Source organism: Macaca mulatta, chromosome 4 (assembly GCF_049350105.2).
Source record: "Macaca mulatta isolate MMU2019108-1 chromosome 4, T2T-MMU8v2.0, whole genome shotgun sequence".
Lineage (NCBI taxonomy): Eukaryota > Metazoa > Chordata > Mammalia > Primates > Cercopithecidae > Macaca > Macaca mulatta.
In genome coordinates this window covers 125533978-125555232 of record NC_133409.1, presented here as the reverse complement: position 1 = coordinate 125555232, position 21255 = coordinate 125533978, and the positions used below count along the sequence as shown (strand labels likewise).

At 38.1% G+C, this 21255-nt stretch overlaps 1 protein-coding gene across 24 annotated transcripts in view; it reads right to left on the bottom strand.

Annotated features, from left to right (window-relative positions):
* Positions 1-21255, bottom strand: part of DST (dystonin) — a 488734-nt gene that overhangs the window by 278060 nt on the left and 189419 nt on the right. The window lies entirely within an intron of this gene.

The following is a 21255-nucleotide window of genomic DNA, read 5'->3' as shown; positions in this document are numbered from 1 at the left end:
AAAGTTTCTTGTTAAATTTTGGAAACTTCAGGCTCTCTGTAAGAAAGTGTTTAAAGATCTGCTTGTCAGGTTGGTCTCTTCCCAATACAGCATTTACCAATATTCCTCCATTAAACAAATGCCCTCTGCCCCTCTGTCCCATAACCCTTCATCACCACCACCACCACCACAAAGTTGTCTAACCTCAGCCTTGTCCTTGCACTGAATTTCCCAAAGCACTTTACCATATGTATGTCCCATTTGCTCTTCACAGCCATAAGAGGGAGGGTAGGTAGTGTTACTCCCATTTTGTAGAATAAGAAACCAAGACTTAACAAGGATAAAAGACTTGTTCATGATTACCCAGCAAATAAAGTCTTGACAAAAGGCAAGGCCTAAATTGAGACTTTTTGGCTTGACGTAGACTCTGGCTGAATATTAATTATTATGCTTAATTATTCAGTGGAATCACTATACTTTTTTTTTTTTTTTGATACAGAATCTCACCCTGTCAGCCAGGCTGGAGTGCAGTGGTGTGATCTCAGCTCACCGCAACCTCCACCTCTGCCTTCCGGGATCAGTCCCCCCAGTAGCTGGGACTACAGGTATGCACCACCATGCCCAACTAATTTTTTTTTTCTTTTTTTTTTTTTTTTTGTATTTTTAGTAGAGACAGGGTTTCACCATGTTGGCCAGGCTGGTCTCAAACTCCTGACCTCAGGTGATCCGCCCACCTTGGCCTTCCAAAGTGCTGGGATTACAGACGTGAGCGACTGCACCCGGCCTATGCTATTTCTTTCCTAGAGTTCTGTGTTGAACTGTATAACAAAGAAATGCCCCCACTAGATCTTCACTGTAGACAGTGATCCTGCCCTGGTTCCTACAGACAGTGCAAAGAAGAGTGACAAAAGTTTTCTTCTGATTTAAGGAAAAAGAGCAATTGTAATGCTGTGGTCCCTCAAGCTATTATTTCAAAGGAGAATGAGAATCATCCAACACCTAGAGCTAGCATTCAAAACTATATTATACTATCTTCTTCCTCCCTACCTCTAGACGGCAATTCCTTACTTTCTTATTTCCTTCTTCTGTCCTTTCTGCCTCCAGTGCTACCTCTTTCTCCTTCCCTGGTGGTCTTCTTTCCTCTTCTACCACAATTCAGATGTTCTCCATCCTTTCCCTGGGGGTAAGATATGTCTCAGTCTCTTTCTTCATCTCTTTTTCTCCTCATTCTTCAATCTCTTTTTCTCCTCAATACCTCCTCTATTGTAATATAACTAGAGTTTCTTTGAAAATGTTTGTCCTATTTATTAAAAGTATTTATGTTCTCTAGAATAATTTGAATGTAAACAAAAATATATCAACTGGGGAAAATATACACAATATGAGACAAATGTTACTCATATTATTACAAAAAACCAGCAATAAGAAAGAAAAAGATTAACACCATAAAGCATAAGTGGGCAAAAGCAGACAGTTAATTAATTTTTAAAAAGGTAATGCCCAAGGGTTGAGTGTAGTGGCTTATGCCTATCATCCCAGCACTTCAGGAGGCCAATCAGGGCAGATTGTTTGAGCCCAGGAGTTGGAGACTAGCCTGAGCAACATGAGGAAATCCATATTTACAAAAAAATACAAAACTTAGCCAGATATGGTGGCATGCACCTGTAGTCCCAGCTACTTGGGAGGCTGAGATGGTTGGGTCATTACAGCCCAGGAGGTCAAGGCTGCAGTGAGCCATGATGGCGCCACTGTACTCCAGCCTAGGTGACACAGCAAGACCTTGTCTCAGAAAAATAATAAAATAACAATAAAAATGTAATGCACACAGGTACTCAACCTCACTAACAAATAATAATAATATAAAATAACACAGATAAGGCTTTCTAACTTATCAAATTGCCAAGATTTTATTTTTTAAAAAATTTCATCTTGAAAAGGACATAGGAAGCAGACACACATATTGCTAATGAAAATGTCATTTAATTTAAACTTTCTACATCTGCATTGTTCAATACTGTAGCCACCAGTCACATACACCTATTTAAAGTGACAAAGTTAATTAAAGCAAAATAAAATTAACGATTCAGTTTCTTTGTTGCCCCTAGTCACAATTCAAGTGCTCCACAGTCACATGTAGCTAATGGCTAACATATTGAAAAGCACAGAAACAGAATATTCTAATCATCACAGAAATTTCTATCAGCACTGCTCTAGAACAAAGCTCTACTGGACAGCACTGCTTTAGAATAATTTGATATAGACTAATCCCATCACCACAGAAGTTTCTGTCAGACAGAACTGCTCTAAAACAAAGCTCTATTGGACGACACTGCCCTACAATCATGTGTCAATATACATAAAAAGCCCTAAAAATATCTACAACCTTTCCTAGCAAATCTACTTCTAAAATCTATTCCAAAGTTATAATCACAGTATGTACAAAATGTAACTACGAGAATACAAATCAGAGTGTTTACAATAGGAAAATAACAATTCTGAAAAAACACAAACGTTCAAGAAAAGGAAATACAGAAATTTTAGTAAAGTGATACAATGGTTTGTTCAGATTCAACTTGTAAAACTACTCAGTGACAGTATTATCATTTAGAGGTCTCCTATTCTAATAAGAACGGGAGGCGGGACATATAAAGTAGTTTTTATTTCATAAGCATTTCTTCTCCAAAGTACCTCATTGAAACACCTTCCATTTCCTATCACTGTCAGGGAGAAACAAAAGGTGCTTATATACAGCCTATCTTTAGATTCTGCCTATAATACCTTTTCAGTGCCCCAAACTTCTAATATACTTCTTGACTTAACATTGAGTACTTAAAAATTAGAGAAAGGGGTGCAGAAAGTATTCCCAGACAGTAGAAGTTTGCAAATTCTGATTATAAAAGCTCAGAATTCATACTAATTTTTTTTTCTTTTTTTTTTTTGTTTTTTGGAGATGAAGTCTTGCTCCGTCGCCTAGGCTAGAGTGCAGTGGCATGATCTCAGCTCACTACAACCTCCGCCTCCCAGGTTCAAGCGATTCTCCTGCCTCAGCCTCCTGAGTAGCTGGGACTACAGGCATGTGCCATGACACCCGGCTAATTGTATTTTTAGTAGAGACAGGGTTTCACCATGTTGGCCAGGATGGTCTTGATCTCCTGACCTCGTGATCTGCCCGCCTCGGCCTCCCAAAGTGCTGGGATTACAGGCGTGAGCCACTGCGCCAGGCCTGGTTTTTTTTCTTTGTTTTGTTTTGTTTGAGACAACAGAGTCTCGCTCTGTTGCTCAGGCTGGACTGCAGTGGCACAATCTTGGCTCACTGCAACCTCCACCTCCCCGGGCTGGAGTGATCCTCTCACCTCAGCCTCCCAAGGAACTAGGACTACAGGTGCAGGTCACCACGCCTGGTGAATTTTTGTACTTTTTGCAGAGATGGGGTTTTGCCATGTTGCCCAGGCTGGTCTCAAACACCTAAGCTCACGCCATCCACCTGCCTCAGCCTCCCAGAGTGCTGGGATTATAGGCATGAACCACTGCACCTGACCCTAAAATGGTTTTATTTGCCTGATTCCAAATGTAAAACCTCCAGGCACTTTGCTTAAAACGCTATCAAAAGCAATGACATTAATAATTGTGAACCAATAATATTATCCACAAAATGTTTATTAATTCCTCTGTTGGCCCCTTAGGGGCATCATCTATACCTCATTCATCTTTGTCTACCACATACTAGATGCCACAAAGCCCCTATGCCACAATGCCTCTATGCACTGGACAGATAGTGTGAAATAATTTTATTTCAGGAAGGACAATCCAACTCAGGAAAACAATATAGAATTACTTGTATATATACAGCAGTATATCTCTTAAAGCAATAATGGTGTCTTAAATGTCTTTCGGCCTTGCTATTCCTAAACAGTTCAAAACAAACCGAAATTACCAATTTGTATGTAAAGCAGGAACAAGGAAACAGAAACAATTGACTAGTTCTCTTCACTGATAAGTGCAGATTCTGTACTTCCCTCATTTACTCACTCTTCATCCTAGCAGCTATCTGGTCATTTTATGAGTCCAGTGCTACGGTAGTGCTGGTGTCAGAGGGGTATGAACCAGAGCAACTTCATCTTGAATAGGAGCTAGGTAAAAGGAAGCTGAGACCTACTGCGCTGCATTGTCAGATGGTTAAGGCATTCTAAGTCACAGGTTGAGAGAGGAGGTCAGCACAAGATACAGGTCATAAAGACCTTGCTAATAAAACAGATTGCAGTAAAGATGCTAAAACCCACCAAAACCAAGATGGTGACAAGAGTGACCTCTGGTCGTCCTCACTGTGACACTCCACCAGCACCATGACAGTTTACAAACGCCATGGCAATGTCAGGAAGTTACCCTATATGGTCTACAAGGAGGAGGCATGAATAATCCACCCCTTGTTTAGCATATCATCAAAAAATAACCACAAAAATGAGCCCTCAGGGCTGCTGTCTACAGAGTAGCCATTCTTTATTCTCAGCTCGCTGCAACCTCTGCCTCCCAGGTTCTCTTGTCTCAGCCTCCTGAGTAGCTGGGATCACAGGCATGCACCACCACACCTGGCTAATTTTTATATTTTTAGTAAAGACAGGGTTTCACCATGTTAGCCAGGTTGGTTTCGAACTCCTGACCTCAGGTGATTCTCCCGCCTTGGCCTTCCAAAGTGTTGGGATTACAGCCATGAGCCACGGCGCCCAGCCTACTTTCTTAATAAACTTGCTTTCACTCTACTCTATGGACTCGCCCTGAATTCTCTCTGGCAAGAGATCCAAGAACTCTCTCTTGGGGTCTGGATCTGGACCCCTTCCCTGTAACACTGGGACCACCAGGCTGCAGAGAAAGCACTGGTCTTGGTTTCTGAAGCTCATCACCTGGAGAGGACACCTGACAGAAAGGCAGTGTGGTAAGCATACCAACTGAGAGAAGTACATGGCACTCACCATGTATACAAGCACCAAAAAGAGAAGGACCAGCCTCATCCAGGGCTGTCACATGGGGCATAAAGGAGAGAAAGTAGGGTAGCAAGACAGAAGCCAGCCATGTGTCAATTTCTCCACCAAAAAGAAACTCTGACTTAATCATTTAACATTGAAAGAGCTGTGGTTAGGACCCAACTATTATGCTTCCCTACAGAGGTGCTTCCACTATCCCCAAGATACTGTCATTTTTCAAATGGAAGTGCTGACCACATCTCAGTCACAGACAGGGAGCTGGGGAATCTGGCTCTGTGATGTGATGTGAACTTTGGACAAGTGACTGCAAACAATGGAAGTTCTGTGCCAAAGTCTAGCACTCATATCACATTTTCAGCAGTGCTTTTCTAAGCATCCAGCAAAAAGAAAACAGAGTAAATGAAAAAATTACTTCCTAGGTAATATCCATATTATTCCCATTAAAATAACAGCCAAGGCCCCTGATGCTAAATCCTAAAGAAAAAAAAATCAATAATACATTAAAAATCTTTATAATTCAAGAATAGAGAGTTTCTATATCAAGTCACAAAATAAATTTAATGTATTATGTGTATTATATAAACTACTTTCCTCTTGGGTACAAAAGGGTTAACAAAATAGATTTCTTCTTTTCTAAGTGAATAAAAACTGGTCCTATAATTCAAGGAATATGAGGTAAAACAGATTCTATAGATAAATTGGCTAATTTGTTACCCAAGTGGTATATTAAGAAAGCTGAGATAATCAAATAATTTACCTCTAAGCATAGAGGATAGGTTCACTTAAATAATATAACTATACAAAGGTTCTTTCGATCGATGAAGTTTTGTTGTTGTTGTTGTTGTTGTTGTTGTGCTAGAGGCTCAAAAGCACTGCTAATAACATGATATTTGGTAGGTACTACTGAGGTAGTATCTAGAAATTATGATCCATAACTAACGTACATAAGATACAAAGACTAAAGTTAACTAAATAACACACATAAATCATAAATTATGATACTGTTTTCTAACAGGAACAACCTAAACCTTTTCTTTAAAACCACAATCAACTTAAATGAGTCCCATTCAAATACCAAAGTATGCTCTTTAATATGAGAAGGTTCCCACAATGCTACAGTAATGAGAAAAGAGTTAATGTGAATTTTAAAGGCTTCAACTTTCTTCAAGAGAGCAACCTAGAGTCAGAGAATAATTTAAGTCTGGGAAGACTTTGTAAATCACACCACTTTCCATACACATTATTTCAAAAGGGAGTTATTTCAGAAGGGAGTATTCCAGATTACACCATCTAATTTTCCAATTACAAGTCTCATAATGGTTCTTTATTTCATTTCAGTTAGAGATGTCTAACACTGAGATTTATATTTAGGGCAATGTTGCTACGGCAACAAAAAGGAAAAATCATTCCTGTGATTTTAAACAATTGAGCTTTTATAACATTCCTCTATTTGAAAATTATTTCATTTATAGATTAAGTTTTCAATAAAAATATATATTTACATCCCCCTTATAACGTGCAACAGCTGAAAATATGTAACGACACTGAAGACAAAGAATAACAGAATTGCAGGGAAACAAATAAATGCAAAAAGAGCACTGATTATCACAATCTATATTGACCGGTTTTCAGTGAAATCCAAACAAAGCTAAACTCACTCAGTACCACACACACAGTAAGTATTGAGATTATATAAATACACATATTTTGTGGACAATAGGTGGGGGAGTTCTCTCCAGGGAGCCTCAGAAGTTGTCCTGATTTTGGTACAGTTTTTCGAAAGGTGCTGGACAATCAGCTAAACTATCGCCATGCAAACCAAAGCAGGTAGTGCAACTTTCCCTTCCCGGTTCTGAAAACATGAAAGTGATAGTATACGTGATACTACTAACCCATACAGCACATCAGTCCCACCAGCTTTGCGTTCCAATCTTGACCATTTTTCATGAGCTGCCCCATCATTGTGCAGGAAATCTGTGCAGCAGTTCCCTAAACTCTCTCCATACCAACTCTGATGTGTCAGAGTCCTGTTAACTTTCTATGTAGAAAAGAAAACACTGACTAGACACTCCTACTTGCAAGCTGAAAACTAGTCAACACCTCCTTTTAAACAAACATTAACAAAGCCAGACTCCTCTACTATTTTTGTAGGGGATATATACAACTGTTACTAAAAAGAAACTAAATTGTCTATTTCTCCTTTTCATTTTAAAGTTGTTCTTAAGAAGTCCTTTAAAAAAATGTTTTAATTCCCTTTGTTTTGCAATGAGGCAAACCAATAGGATGTTAGATTTCACAGTTGAACTAACTCATCACATTCTCTCTTCTAACACCCCAGGCAGAATTCCCCTGCAATAAAAAGAAAACAAAAAATCCAGCCTAACTCGTTTAACTTATCCCTGATACGTGTGCTAGGAACATGATTTGGAAGGATCACCTTTATAGGCTAGACATACATCTTTCTGGGAGAAAACCACTTTTGGGTATTTCTTTATGTATGCCTTATAGATAAATTTTCATTTGGTTTTCACAATAATTCTGAGTTGGGTAGTACTGTCCTCAGTTGAAAGCTGTGAAAATTAAGGTTGTAGAGATTAAGAATCTAGCCTAAAATTCCACAGTCAAAGTAGGATCTTAAGAAGTCTGATTCCAAACCCTTTATGTCATCAAACAATAGAACCCCTAATCTAATAATGCAGGAAAAGCAAGGTGCCTCCAATTTAGGAGCACTTCACTTCTAAGTATGAAGGAATGAATAATGAAAAGTCAAGATATGAGAACTCTTGTTCTAAACAAGCAAAAGACCAACTATCTTCAGCATTCTTATGTTTGTCTGAAACATTAGACCAATAGACCTTCCTGAATATAAGCTGTATGTATACACATTTAACTCCAAAAAAAAACAAACAGAAATGATCACTACTTATTTCAGCAATCGAGAACCAGTATTCAATCATACCACAATACTGCTGGATTAACAGTTGCCAAGATGCTTTGAAACATCTTTATATGATTTTCTAACCGTATTCTAAATATACTATAAATGAATAAATTGTACCAGCTCCTGCTGAAAAGTTCAAAGTATCTGCTTAGTAAATAGCCCTTCTCTTCCTATCTCTCTTTTTCAAATTAGCTTTAGAGCCCTTGCCTCCACTACAGGAAAATCTGAGCCTGTCTATTTCACTGAAACCAGGATGATAAAAATAATAGCAAACACTTAGAGAGTACTTATTATTTGCCAGGTATTGTTCTCAATTACACACACATATATAACACACATACACTGCACATTATACTCGTAACAATCAGTGAGATAACTTCCATTTACACATGAAGAAACTGAGGTACCTAGAGGTTAAACAACTTGCCCAGGATCATGAAGCTACCAAGAGCAGAGAATGTAGTTTGTAAAAGCCTACTCAATATTATAATTTCATACTTTGGAAATAAAATTCTAACTTTAAAAAAATGAGTTAAAAATAAAAAGTAAAGCTTGGGCCAGGCATGATGGCTCACGCCTGTAATCTCAGCTTTGGGAGGCTGAGGCAGGTGGATCACCTGAGGTCAGGAGTTTGAGACCACCTGCCCAACATGGTGAAACCCCGTCTCTACTAAAAATACGAAAAATCAGCAGGGCATGGTGACAGACACCTGTAATCCCAGCTACTCGGGAGGCTGAGGCAGGAGAACTGCTTGAGCCTGGAAGGCGGAAGTTGCAGTGAGCAGAGATCACACCACTGCACTCCAGCCTGTGCGACAAGAACCAAACTCCGTCTCAAAAAAAAAAAAAAAAAAAAAAATGTAAAGCTTGGCCCAATTGTCAATGGTGGGAATCCACAGAAGATGGAATTTACCTTCTATAGCTTAACGATTCTAAAGAGTGGAAGGGAGGGGAGCTGCAATGCTTTACTAAGAAGTTACATCAGAATTTAAGGCAGGGATGAGATTTCTGAGTTTAAGGATCAGATGTGAATTTTAAAAGATGGAGAAACACTTTGAAAAGGGTTGTATCTCCAAAAAAAAACAAAAAAAGGGTAAACATGAAGGTAAAATGGAAGGAGAAGAAAGGACGCTAGTCAGTTTCCCTATTACTGCCTGGAAATAGCTCTGTGGTACAACACAGTAAAAGTATTGCAAGTGAACAGCTGTAAGATTGTTGGTATTATAGAAGAAAGAAGAAAGGAATAGTTGGGATTGTTGAAAAGATCAGTTCCTGAAAAAGTTGGACAATGGATGGTTGGTGAACAGGGAGCTGGGTGAGAACAAATCAAAGAGGCTGCACTTCACCACCCCATCCCCTGTAGAATACCATCTCAAACCACCTGTGAGCTATCAGCTCACACCCAATCATCAGCTGACAGCACTGCCTCACTCTAGAACACCTCACTTGCCTACCTGATTTGATCTTCAACCACAGAAATCTCAGCCAACATTACTTGGTGACTGGAAGTTGTAGCTGCCACGTAGTTGAAATGGGTAATAGGAAAAAGTGCCCACTCTCATTTTAATTGAAAAGTCTTCCCAAATGTTCATTCCACAGGAACATCAGTATGGTTTATTTCTATTAGTATAGACCTACAACTGATGTTCATGTTCTAGTCAATCCAACTTTCGTTCACTCGTCTGTGACTCACCTCTGCGGAAGGACAGACTTAGAGGAAGCTACTTAATAACACTGAGCCTTAGCCACAGACCACTCCCCAGCCACTAGCCCCTCTACCCTACTTTTGTTAAAAGGAAAGTCCTCACCAGGAAAATTCTACCAAAGTTATCACATAAAATTATTCATCATTAAGAAAGTTTGCAAAATACTTTAGGACTCCATAGGTGAAAGTATACAAATGCTGTTATTTCCCAGTAATTTCTTAGCTTAGTTACTAATGCAAAGTCCTATATACATAAAGCCTACAGTTGATCTCACAATAATAAATATTGTCTGCCTCTGTTTTAGCAACAAAAGATTCTCATGTTGCTGCATGTACAAAGAAATATTGAAAGGCGTTGCTTAAGAAAAGCTTTCTTCTTGCACATTTCAAGAGAAGTGTGGAAATAACAAGTCCAACACACAGCTACAGTAAAATCTTCGGATTTATAGTACCTGGCAGTACATAAAGAAATTATACAATATTGGAAACAAGACAATTCTTAAAACAAATAAAACCATTTAAAAATATAGAAAACAATGCTTTTAAAATACTTGGGTGGGAAGAATATTTCAAAACAAGTTATGAACCAAAAAAACTAAACAAATAAAACTATCAAATTTGACAAACTACTGATATAACAGCAGACACTGTAGACAAAGTTTAAAAACTCACTAGAAGAAAACATCTCTCTATATAAAATATACATCAAGAATATCTAAATAGAGTAATAACTCCTATTAATTAGTAAGAAAAAAGGACAGCTCTTCCTAAATTATAAATGATGTGAGCATACAATTCATAGAAGAAATGCAAATGGCCAACAAAAATATGGGGTAATACTAAAGCAACTTTCTAATCAGGAAATGCATATAAAATGATTTCATATTGGCACACATTAGTAGGAATGATAATGCTGAATGCAGAGAAATAGACAGTCCCAAGCTACTGTAATGTGGGTATGTAAAATGGCAAATACTCTTTTTTTTTTTTTAACAGACAGGGTTTTACTCTGTCATTCAGGCTAGAGTACAGTGGCATGATCACAGCTCACAGCAAACTCAACCTCCTGGGCTCAGGTGATCCACTCACCTCAGCCTCCTGAGTAGCTGGGTCTACAGGCACACCCCACCACCCCCAGCTAATTTTTAAACTTTTTTGTAGAGAGAGGATCTCCCTTTTTTGTCCAGACTGGTCTCCAACTCCTGACTTCAAGCAATCTCCTAGCCTTGGCTTCCCAAAGTGCTGGGATTAGAGGCATGAGCCACCATGCCCAGCCACAAAGAGTTTTTTGAGAACAATTTAGTAGTGTCCATTAAAACTTAAAATCCACATACTTTCTGAACCAATAACTCTACTTGTAGGAAACAAATACTTGCTTATGTATGATTAGCATGCAAAGATGTTTACTATAGCAAAATATTTGAAACAATTTAAATATCAGTCACCAGGAGACTAAATGAATGAATTATAGTTCACCTTTTACCTATCCTATAAAATTTTAATAAAGGAAAATCTGCACATAGTAACATAAAAGATGTTTACAAGATAAGTAAAAATAATGGAAAATAATAAATAGATATAAAAGATGTATATCATGAGGAACAGCAGTTTCATCAGGAGAAGACAGTGGAAGCTGTAAGGAGAGAGGCTGGTAGACGGTGTCTTTCATATTTCATTCTACATATTTCTAGATGGAGTGCCTGACTATTTTACAAGGAGGGTGTATGTGTTTATTGCTATTAATAATAACTGTGAGGGGAAAATGTGTTTCAAGTTATTTTATTCATTTATGTATTACATATCTTGGTGAACTCTATGGTAAAGATATAGAAAAAATACTGAGACACAGGCCAGAGTACCCCATTCTGGCCTGAAGTTAAGCACTTCAGGTGTTACTGGACTTGCTCTTAGGCTGATGGCTGCAGGAGGGAAGGCAAAGGAAAGAAGACAGGGGAGGGATGAGAGTTGGGGAGCAGAGGTGGAGGTGCAACTGGTGATACTTTCTTCAGAGTATGGCTGCCCAGTCTGAGATACAAAATAGAGAAGGCACAGGAGGTCTCTGAAAGGAGAATCAGTTACTGAGAATATAGTCAGAAATTACACTGCGTGAAGAGCCTCCTTGTTCAAAGTTTAATTGCCACAGAACAAAACAAATGGTTTTGCCGGCATCTGTCATGAATCCAGACACAGGACAAGAGTAGAATGGTAGAATGTGCTAGGTAAACTGAGATGTAAACTACAGATGCCATAAATCTCTCCATACAAATGCTTTTTTGTGTATCTCCTCCTCTACCACTATCTGCTCTCCCAGTCATCAGATCTCCTGCCTTCCTGTAAGTGTAGTTGCTGAGCAGCTGAGGTTCAATCGTACTGTTGGCTGGGATCTAGGGGATCAGGTTCTGCTCTGACAAGAAATTTACTGGTATCTGTTCTCACAATTGGCTAAGAATTGAATATAAAACTCCTAGAATCTACCTTCTCCTACCTGAGCATCCTAAAAACATATAAACATAAAAAGATTTCTAATTACAGTAATACTGCTACAACATTTAAGTATTATATATAATCTGACTTCTGCTAATCTGAGTCACTGTTTAAGGACAGAAAGCTTCTGCGACTCTTAATCTGTAACATGCTAACCTTAAGAAATTAGATTTTTAAAGGTTTTCACTATCAGCCTTTCTTTCTAGATTCAGAGATCTAGATAAGAATATACCCCAAAGCACAGAGATATGTAACTTGATGAAAATGAATTAAATAAGCATCATTTCTACATTATTTATATGTAAGGTAAATCCATTATATTATGAAGACCTTAAGTAATTTGGTGTTTTAAAGTATTCAGTTTTGAAAACTTTTATAATTAGTACATATGTATAAGGACAAAAACAGAACAGTTCACTTTAAAAATCAAATTCATACAAGAAACCTTCAAAATTTATCAAAGCAGGACCTCCAGTAACTCAGATAAAAATAAAATCAACAAATTATAAGGAATACATAGTTTTTCAAGTTTCTTTGAAATTTTATGACTTGTTGGTTTCTGAAAGAATCCTATTTCTTCTTACCTTTATGCTATTTTCTGTCCCAACCAATAGCCTACCTGGACAACATATGCCTACATAAGTTCATTAAATAAGTAGGTGCCTTTATAATTCAAAATATAAAAGAATATATATTCCTATATATGGTTTCATATATGGTTATGGTTGTATACGGTTGTATACCCTGTATATGATTTCACTAGACCGTATTTGGTAGGCTTTGGTAGGCAGCTATGGTAAGGACAAAAAACAAGACTTAAGAATCAGTAGAGGCAAGGAATCTACATAAACCTGGGTTCAAATATTAGCATCAACACTGGCTAGCAATTTCAGCTTGGGAAAATGATTTAACTTCTGTGCAACTCAAGTTTTCTCATCTATAAAGCAGAATCATAGGTATTACTAGACACTTATTCACACAGTATTCTTATAAAGCACTAAATACGATAATAGAGTATAATTAAGTTTATGTACTAGGCTCTCAAGAAATATACTGGCTTCCTAGACACTTCAATTAAATCAGCAAATTCTTATCAAGCGCCTACAATAAACATCAAAGTCACAACACTATGCACTACAGAATTTCATTTCATCTCACAACAATCTTACTGCTGTTTTTATCGATCATCATCCTCTTATTACTGATTTTTTAAAAATAAATTTCAAAGAACATAGCCTAGCCCAAGATTTCTGTAAGCAAGGAAACAGCAGAGCTGGAATTTGGCCCAGATATTCTAATACCTTTTCTACTATACAAAATTAAGAGGTAAGGGTGAATCAAACTATACAGTCTCCAACATCAAGGAACTAGGACAGGACATAAGATAAACAGATGTGATTTCTTACTATATCAATTCCAGAAAAAGAAAAACCAAAATAAAATGTCCTTGGCTGTTAAGGATTAAGCCCTTCACTAAATAAACTGCATAAAAGTCCCCTATATTAGAAAAAAGTACAGAGAAATGTTCAGTCTTCTCAAGGTGATGGTATAAATCAATACAAGGTCAAAAATAAGAGCTTGGGCTGGGCGCAGTGGCTCAGGCCTGTAATCCCAGCACTTTGGGAGACTTAAGGCGGGCGGATCACTTCAGGTGAGGAGTTTGAGACTGGCCAACACGGTGAAACCTCGTCTCTACTAAAAATACAAAAAAATTAGCCAGGCATGGTGGCATGCACCTGTAGTCTCAGCTACTCAGGAGGCTGAGGCAGGAGAATTGCTTAAACCTGGGAGGCAGAGGTTGCAGTGAGCCGAGATCAGGCAACTGCACTCCAGCCTGGGTGACAGAGTAAGACTGTGTCTCAAAAAAATAAAAAATAGGAGCTTGGGAGCTCTTGTCTTTCTCTGATACTGTAGGTTACTACACAGTGGAATGCTCTAATTCTGTTTACCCTGAACATAATCAGGGTAAGTATTGACTGGTACCATGTCAGTCAATAAGTATTTCTTGATAAGTATTGACTGGTACCATGAATATGGCCTAAGGAATAAAATCAGATATACCTTAATACATGGCCTAATACTCATATAAGAAGTTCCATTTTTCATGAAAACGACAGTGATCTAGAATTCTTAGTAACTACTTTCATATCACTGTGGTCTCTTTAATTTGACCAGGGAGTTTAAGAGTATTTTCTCAGGTTGTGAGGCCACATTTTTTAAGGCAATGGAAATTACAGGTATGAATCACAAGCGTAACACTTTTCACTCCTATAATAGAACAGGGCCAGTTGCAGAGTGAGTCATCAGCAGGAATAAACGGATGGAGAACACCAAAGACAACTGCTCTGAACCACTGGAAAAAATTTTCATTCTGGGTTTGTTCATAATCACATGGCCTCCCACTTAAAGTTGCTTATTTAAATGTAGTTTACAGCTGGTATGGACAACTGCTTTAGTTAAAGGATCACCATGCATGCCCCAGTGGGCTTTAGGAACCACACTCCAGTAACCCAACACCATCCCAGAAGGGCTCTGCCGCTACCACCACCATCACCGCACCCTCTCCCTGCAGCCACACCCGGGAGTACAGATGAGCAAAAGGAAAGGCACACATTAAATGTTAAGTGTCTGGAGTGCCCACAGACTTCTCTCTGAGGCTTAATTCCTCTTGGGAAAAAGATCTTCAAACCTGTTTTGCTAGGGACTCATTCTCCCAGTAAATACTTACCCAAAACACAACATGTAAAACAGACAGAGATAAAGTAGCTCTAACTGGAGTCAGAGGAGAAAAGAACTTCCCCCTAAGTTTACCCACTAGAGAATATCACCTTGGGTTGATTATCTCCATACCTCAACTTTCTAGTGAATTCTTGCCTTGTCCACTTGCTTGTCCTGAAAACCAAAGGCAAACTTTGAAGAAGTGGACACTCTTCTCAGATCTCCTTACAGACATTTTAAAAATAATCTATGCTTCTTTATTATCTACTATGAGAACAGTGGTCTCAGATTTTCAAACTCCACAGCTCCTCCTATCTATCTTCATGAGAAAGTAACACAGTCACCTTCTAGTCCCTAAGACAAAAAAGGAAGGAAGGAAGGAAGGAAGGAAGGAAGGAAGGAAGGAAGGAAGGAAGGAAGGAAGGAAGGAAGGAAGGAAGGAAGGAAGGAAGGAAGGAAGGGAGGGAGGGAGGGAGCGAGGGAGGGAGGGAGGGAGGGAGGGAGGGAGGGAGGGAGGGAGGGAATATGCAAAAGAAAAGAAGAGGAAATTCATTTTTCTTTGTTTCCACACTTTTATCAATAAGTAGATAAATTATTAACAAAAATCAGGGCTAGAAGAGTAAAGAAGAAAGACTGAATGATGATGTGCCAATAACAACAGATGCATACTGAGAAAGTTTTGCTAATAGCTAATTCTGTGTGGTAAAAATAATCACCCTGAGATAGCACTGATGGGAGATTCAACCGCTATAACCTTTCCAGAATTTGGCAATACTGAGCAAAAGCTTTAAAAGTTTTCATAAAGTTTTGTGTTCTATAAGCACTTACTATATGCAAGGCCCTGTCCCAAGCATTTACATTTTTCACAACAGCAGATGGTTATTATTCCTTTGTTACAGATTTTAAAAAGAGGCATTCAGAAGTTAAGTAATTTGTTCAAGGCCCCAGAATCCATGCTTTTAACCCCCAGTACTTCAGGCTCTGGAATCTAAAAAAATCCAAACTTCAGATGAAAGCAAGAAAATATTTATTTTAACATTAAATGCAAGTCATGCCTGTTAATAGTCAATATTTTTGGCTATTATTATTAGCTATTAGTAGAAAATTGTGAAATTACCTAAACAAGAACAGAAAAATTATCAAGTCAGTTATGATAGAGCCACAAAGGAAGATTATGCATTAATTAAATAGACATCACCATTAGGGAAAAAATGCACCAATAGGGAAAAATGGAAGTGCTTAGGAAAAAAGGTTATAAGGAAATATGCCAATATAATATTAGCAATTAAATGTAGGTGGTAAGATTATCAGTAATTTGTATTTTCATCTTTTTTCTTCCAGTTTTTCTTCAAGGAGTATCTATTTTTTTTTTTTTACAATCATTTATTTTTTTTTACAGCAGGCATTTTTGTGATATTTTTGTTTTGAGAATCTCTCAATTTGTACAATACTTTCTTAAATGTGTGACACTATTACTGGTGTCATCTTGAACATACGGAGTTAATGCTGAAATCCCAGGTTCAGGCAGCCATTTAAAATGTTACGGAATTTTTCCCAAGAGATTATAAGCCACTGGGTTCCCTCAGAGAACAGAGAACCACCATGTGGCCCAGTACCTACAGACCAAGTGAGCATTTAGCAGCTTCTGTCTAACTATGAAATTAAACGTAGCAACTAAAATTTATTTCCATAATGAAGTACTTTCAAGACTCCTAAAGCCACAGGTGTGACTCCAGGATCCGTTCCAGGCCAAAATTATTCCAAAATAAAAGAGGAAAGAGGAGGGTAGAATAGGGAAATTATGGAATTTTAAACTTCAGGCATCACCTGACACCTGACTAGAAAAGCTCAAAGCAAATTACTAAAAAGGTAGAAACTCAGTCTACACTTTTTATATGCAAATCTCTGTAAGTTAATAATGGCTTGAATCACAACTCTTATGAAGCTTAGATTTCCATGCTTCTAAAGATTGTATCAAGCACATAAGTGGGTCTCCAGTATTTCCAAACTATTCCTTTTTTCTTTTAATGGACCAGCCTTTTTAACAAGGTAGCATTCCATTCAGTCAACAAGCATCTCTTGAAAACCCACTAAGCACCAGGCAAGTGCTAAGCACTGGCAATACAAAAAGGCATCATGAGTCATCCTGTCTTAGCCCAGTGGCAGATAGACTAGGAAGCCAGAATTTGCAAAACTGCATGGTACGTGCTATGACAGAACTATGACAAAACTATGCACTTGATTTTATGTTGTTTTTTTCTAAAATCAAGGTACAACCAACATAAAATAAGTAAATATTAAGTGTTCTGTTCAAAAAGTTTTGACAATTGTTTGCATCCTGTAACCAGCACCCAAAACAAGATAAAGAACATTTTCATCCCCCAATAAAGTTCTCTTGTGCCTCTTTGCCATTAATACCCACCCCCACTCCCACAGACAACCTGATTTCTGACATTGTAGATTAGCTCTGCTTGTTCTATGTTTCACATAAACAGACGCATGCAGTCATTTGAATCTAGCTTCTTTCACTCAGCGTAATACATTTGGGACTCATCCACACTGTTACATGTGCAGGTGATTTCTTCCTTGTGATTACTGAGAGGTATTTGATTGGAAGGACTTACCAGTTTGTTTATTCAATACCTACTAAGGCTGTTTGGGCACTTTCCAATATAATAGCAGTTTGTATTACTATAAACAAGATTGAGGTTTTTTTGTTGTTTTTTTTATTTTTTTGAGAAGGAGTTTTGCTCTTGTTGCCCAGGCTGGAGGGCAATGGCACGATCTCAGCTCACCACAACCTCTGCCTCCCGGGTTCAAGCGATTCTCCTGCGTCAGCCTCCTGAGTAGCTGGGATTACAGGTATGCACCACCACGCCTGGCTAATTTTGTATTTTTAGTAGAGACAGGGTTTCTCCATGTTGGTCAGGCCAGTCTCGAACTCCTGACCTCAGGTGGTCTGCCCACCTCGGCCTCCCAAAGTGCTGGGATTACAGGCGTGAACCACCGCGACTGGCACAAGACTGAGTTTATCTATCTGTTTCATCTCTTTGATTTGTATTTGTGTGGTTTTACGTAGGGGTCAGTGATATGGCAAGTATAAGGTAGAAGAAGGCATAACTATGAGAGTGGATATGGTATGCAATGCATACAGAAGAGTCATGAATGGCTACACTAGAATAAAACACAAAGATATGCCATGCTAAAAAGCTGGGAGTCTATCAGGAAGGCAACAGAGAACAGTGAATAGAACGTGCAAATGGCTGCATAGAAGCATTTTCCTCTCAGTTTAGAGAGCACCAATTTCAAAGGCAGAAATACCAGACCTCAAATCCCCACTCTGCTACTAACTCTGTTGGCTACAGCAACAGTCTCATTAAAGACTCCCTAAGATTGATTTGCATCATCTGCAAAATAGGGATAATAGCACCCATTTCAAACACTTGCATAGAAGCTAAAAGGAAATAATGAATGTTATGTACCTAAGAGAAGCTTAACATAAAACTGTAGTTCTTCTTAGTGCTATTTGATGGACTTAAATGCATTTGATCTCAAGTATTTCCTGGAATCTAAGTAATGGCAACATCAGAAGCATCCTTCTGGCTTCTGCTAATCTCAATCTACTTTAGTAACCACAGAATTATCAACTGGGACTCCAATAAACCTATTGTTTTAAATTAAGTTAGCCAAAGTTCTCTGGAGAAGATGTTCAGGAAAAAAATGAAAAGAGTAAGCACAAGTTAACAAAATGAGGTTTGGAAGTGGCAACAGGACAGGTATCATGGAGGCATATTCATTAACTAGACACTTGTTCATAGTTATTTCTACCCTTAAAACACATCTGATTATCCAGTTAGAGTAACAGCATAATAGCATAGCCAGTGAAATGCCCATAGTTCCAACATGCAGCCTAGAACAAAGAACACAGTAATGCTTCTTAAAATGGAGCTTTTTGTTTACATGAGCCATTTTGGAAATTCACTTCATACCACTGATAATGAAATTTTCAACTGCAAAAGAAATGACTTTGTTTCTTTTAGCAATAGGAATGAGAAAGAAACTGAAGAATATATAGTGATAGATGGCATTCCAAGTGATCTCTGGTAAGAGTATAGTAATTTATTTATAAAGTACAACTTACAAAAGGAAATCAATTAATTCAACAAAAGAAATAGGTAACTTATTTGTAGATGCTAACCTTTCAAAATGTGTAAACAAAATAAGCAACATTCATAATAAAGGCAGATTTCTGTCTGAATTTATACAATTTTTCTATGAAATTTTATTTCTGCAATGGGGTCTGTGTGACTGATTCTTTTTAAGTTCTATGCTCTTAACTGAGAGATCCAGACTTAATTTAATCTACTTTAGCATGTCATCTATCACAGGTCCTTGAGAGTAAATGTGCTCAATTGCTTCTAACTACAGACCATTCTCATTATCACTAGTTTCTCCCACATGGCAACCTCATAAATATTTATTAGCAAAATATAGACAAAATCTGCTTAATTACAGAAACTGAAGATATAGCCCCCGAGACGATCCAAGAGCTATGTAAATACAGCCACTAAAATAAAAATGTTACATATATTAGAGCTGGATTCAAACAAACCAACTGTTAAAAAAATTTTTTTAATTAAATCTTTGACCCATGAATGTTTTAGTGTGGTAAAATAAATGACTTCATGGTTCCAAGATAAATTTGTAAAACCTAAAAATATTTTGTAATAGTCAAAACTAGATATAGATAAAGTATTTAAATTAAACATATGTTCTTTAGTTCATAAGTCCTGAATAATTTCAGTTAGTACAAGTTATTCAGAAGTTAGGTACTCTTCAGAATCAGAAAGGAATGAGATAAACAATAGGATTATAAAGAAAATATAACCGGATTATCCCTTCTATTTCACTAGCTTATAGTAATACCAAGTAATGCCTATTTTTTCAGCTCCAAAGTATGCTCTAGGACTATAAAAAATACCAGAAAATGTATGAAATATATAAAACATAAAGTATATATTCCTTGCCATCATTTCAAATCTAATGAAGAAAATAAAACAAAAAAGCACAAGATATTAGACACTAAATAGGAAACTGGTTGACTATATGCAGAACAGGGACTGAGAGAAGAGTTACCAGCGTAACCCTGAGTACTCGTAACAGACCTGTGGGCATGCGGGAGGAGCTGTACAGGAGTTGCACAGTTGTGGGTAGCTGGAAGCTCAGAGACTGACTTTGATGATGTAAAATTTAAGAAGACAATTGTAGGTAGCAGTAGCAGAAATACACAAATGGAAATGAGCATAATGTGAGACAAGGAAACTATTATTAATAAAATCACACTACATTGGCAGAATACTTTCATGTAATCGCCGCACTTTCCATTCACATATACTCTGTAAGTAAGGCAGATACTTACATTTAAAGATGAAGAAACTGAGGTACTACTCAATGAGGGCAGCTTATCCTTATCACTGATCTCGTAACCAAGGCTTGATCACGGGTCTTCAGATTTCCAAATCCCCTATTCTTCATAACCAAGGCTTGATCACGAGTCTTCAGATTACCAAATCCCCTATTCTTGCTAAACACTACTAGCTCAGAGACTGACTTTGATGATGTAAAGTTTAAGAAGACAAAAATTTTGGCAGACTTTAGGCAAGTATTATAAAATAATATTTTGAAATTTATTCCCATTTTCTCTTTTGCCTTTTGGCATGAAACGTTTATCAGCCTAAAAAAAGAGATTATAGAAATTATATAAAAAGACAGGACTAGGCCAGGCGCGGTGGCTCAAGCCTGTAATCCCAGCACTTTGGGAGGCCGAGAAGGGCAGATCACGAGGTCAGGAGCTCGAGACCATCCTGGCTAACACAGTGAAACCCTGTCTCTACTAAAAAAAAAAATACAAAAACTAGCCAGGCGAGGTGGCGGGCACCTGTAGTCCCAGTTACTCGGGAGGCTGAGGCAGGAGAATGGCGTAAACCCGGGAGGCGGAGCTTGCAGTGAGCTGAGATCCAGCCACTGCACTCCAGCTGGGCGACAGAGTGAGACTCCGTCTCAAAAAAAAAAAAAAGACAGGAATAACCATTTCTGGTTTATAAAATAGGATTATTCAGCAAGACACATAGCCTTGCTAGCCATACTACCGCCTGGAGAGATTTTTCCAAATTGCTTTTATTTCTGTCTCCCCTCCCTGCCTCCTTTTAATCAGGGGCCTGACCTAGCTCTTCTCCAGGGTAGAAAAGATACCCTACTTCCAGCGACAACAGCAGAGCCACAGGGCTAGCTGAAAGAAGGATATGATATAGTATATGTAGGAGAAAGATGACAGAGTCAAGAGGGGAGTCAAGACTAATTTCTCCTGTTCAGGCTTTGGCCCTGAGAGGAGGAGGTGCATTCAGTGAATAAGGAGTGATGTGGAAGGCACAGGGGGCTCCTGACCCACT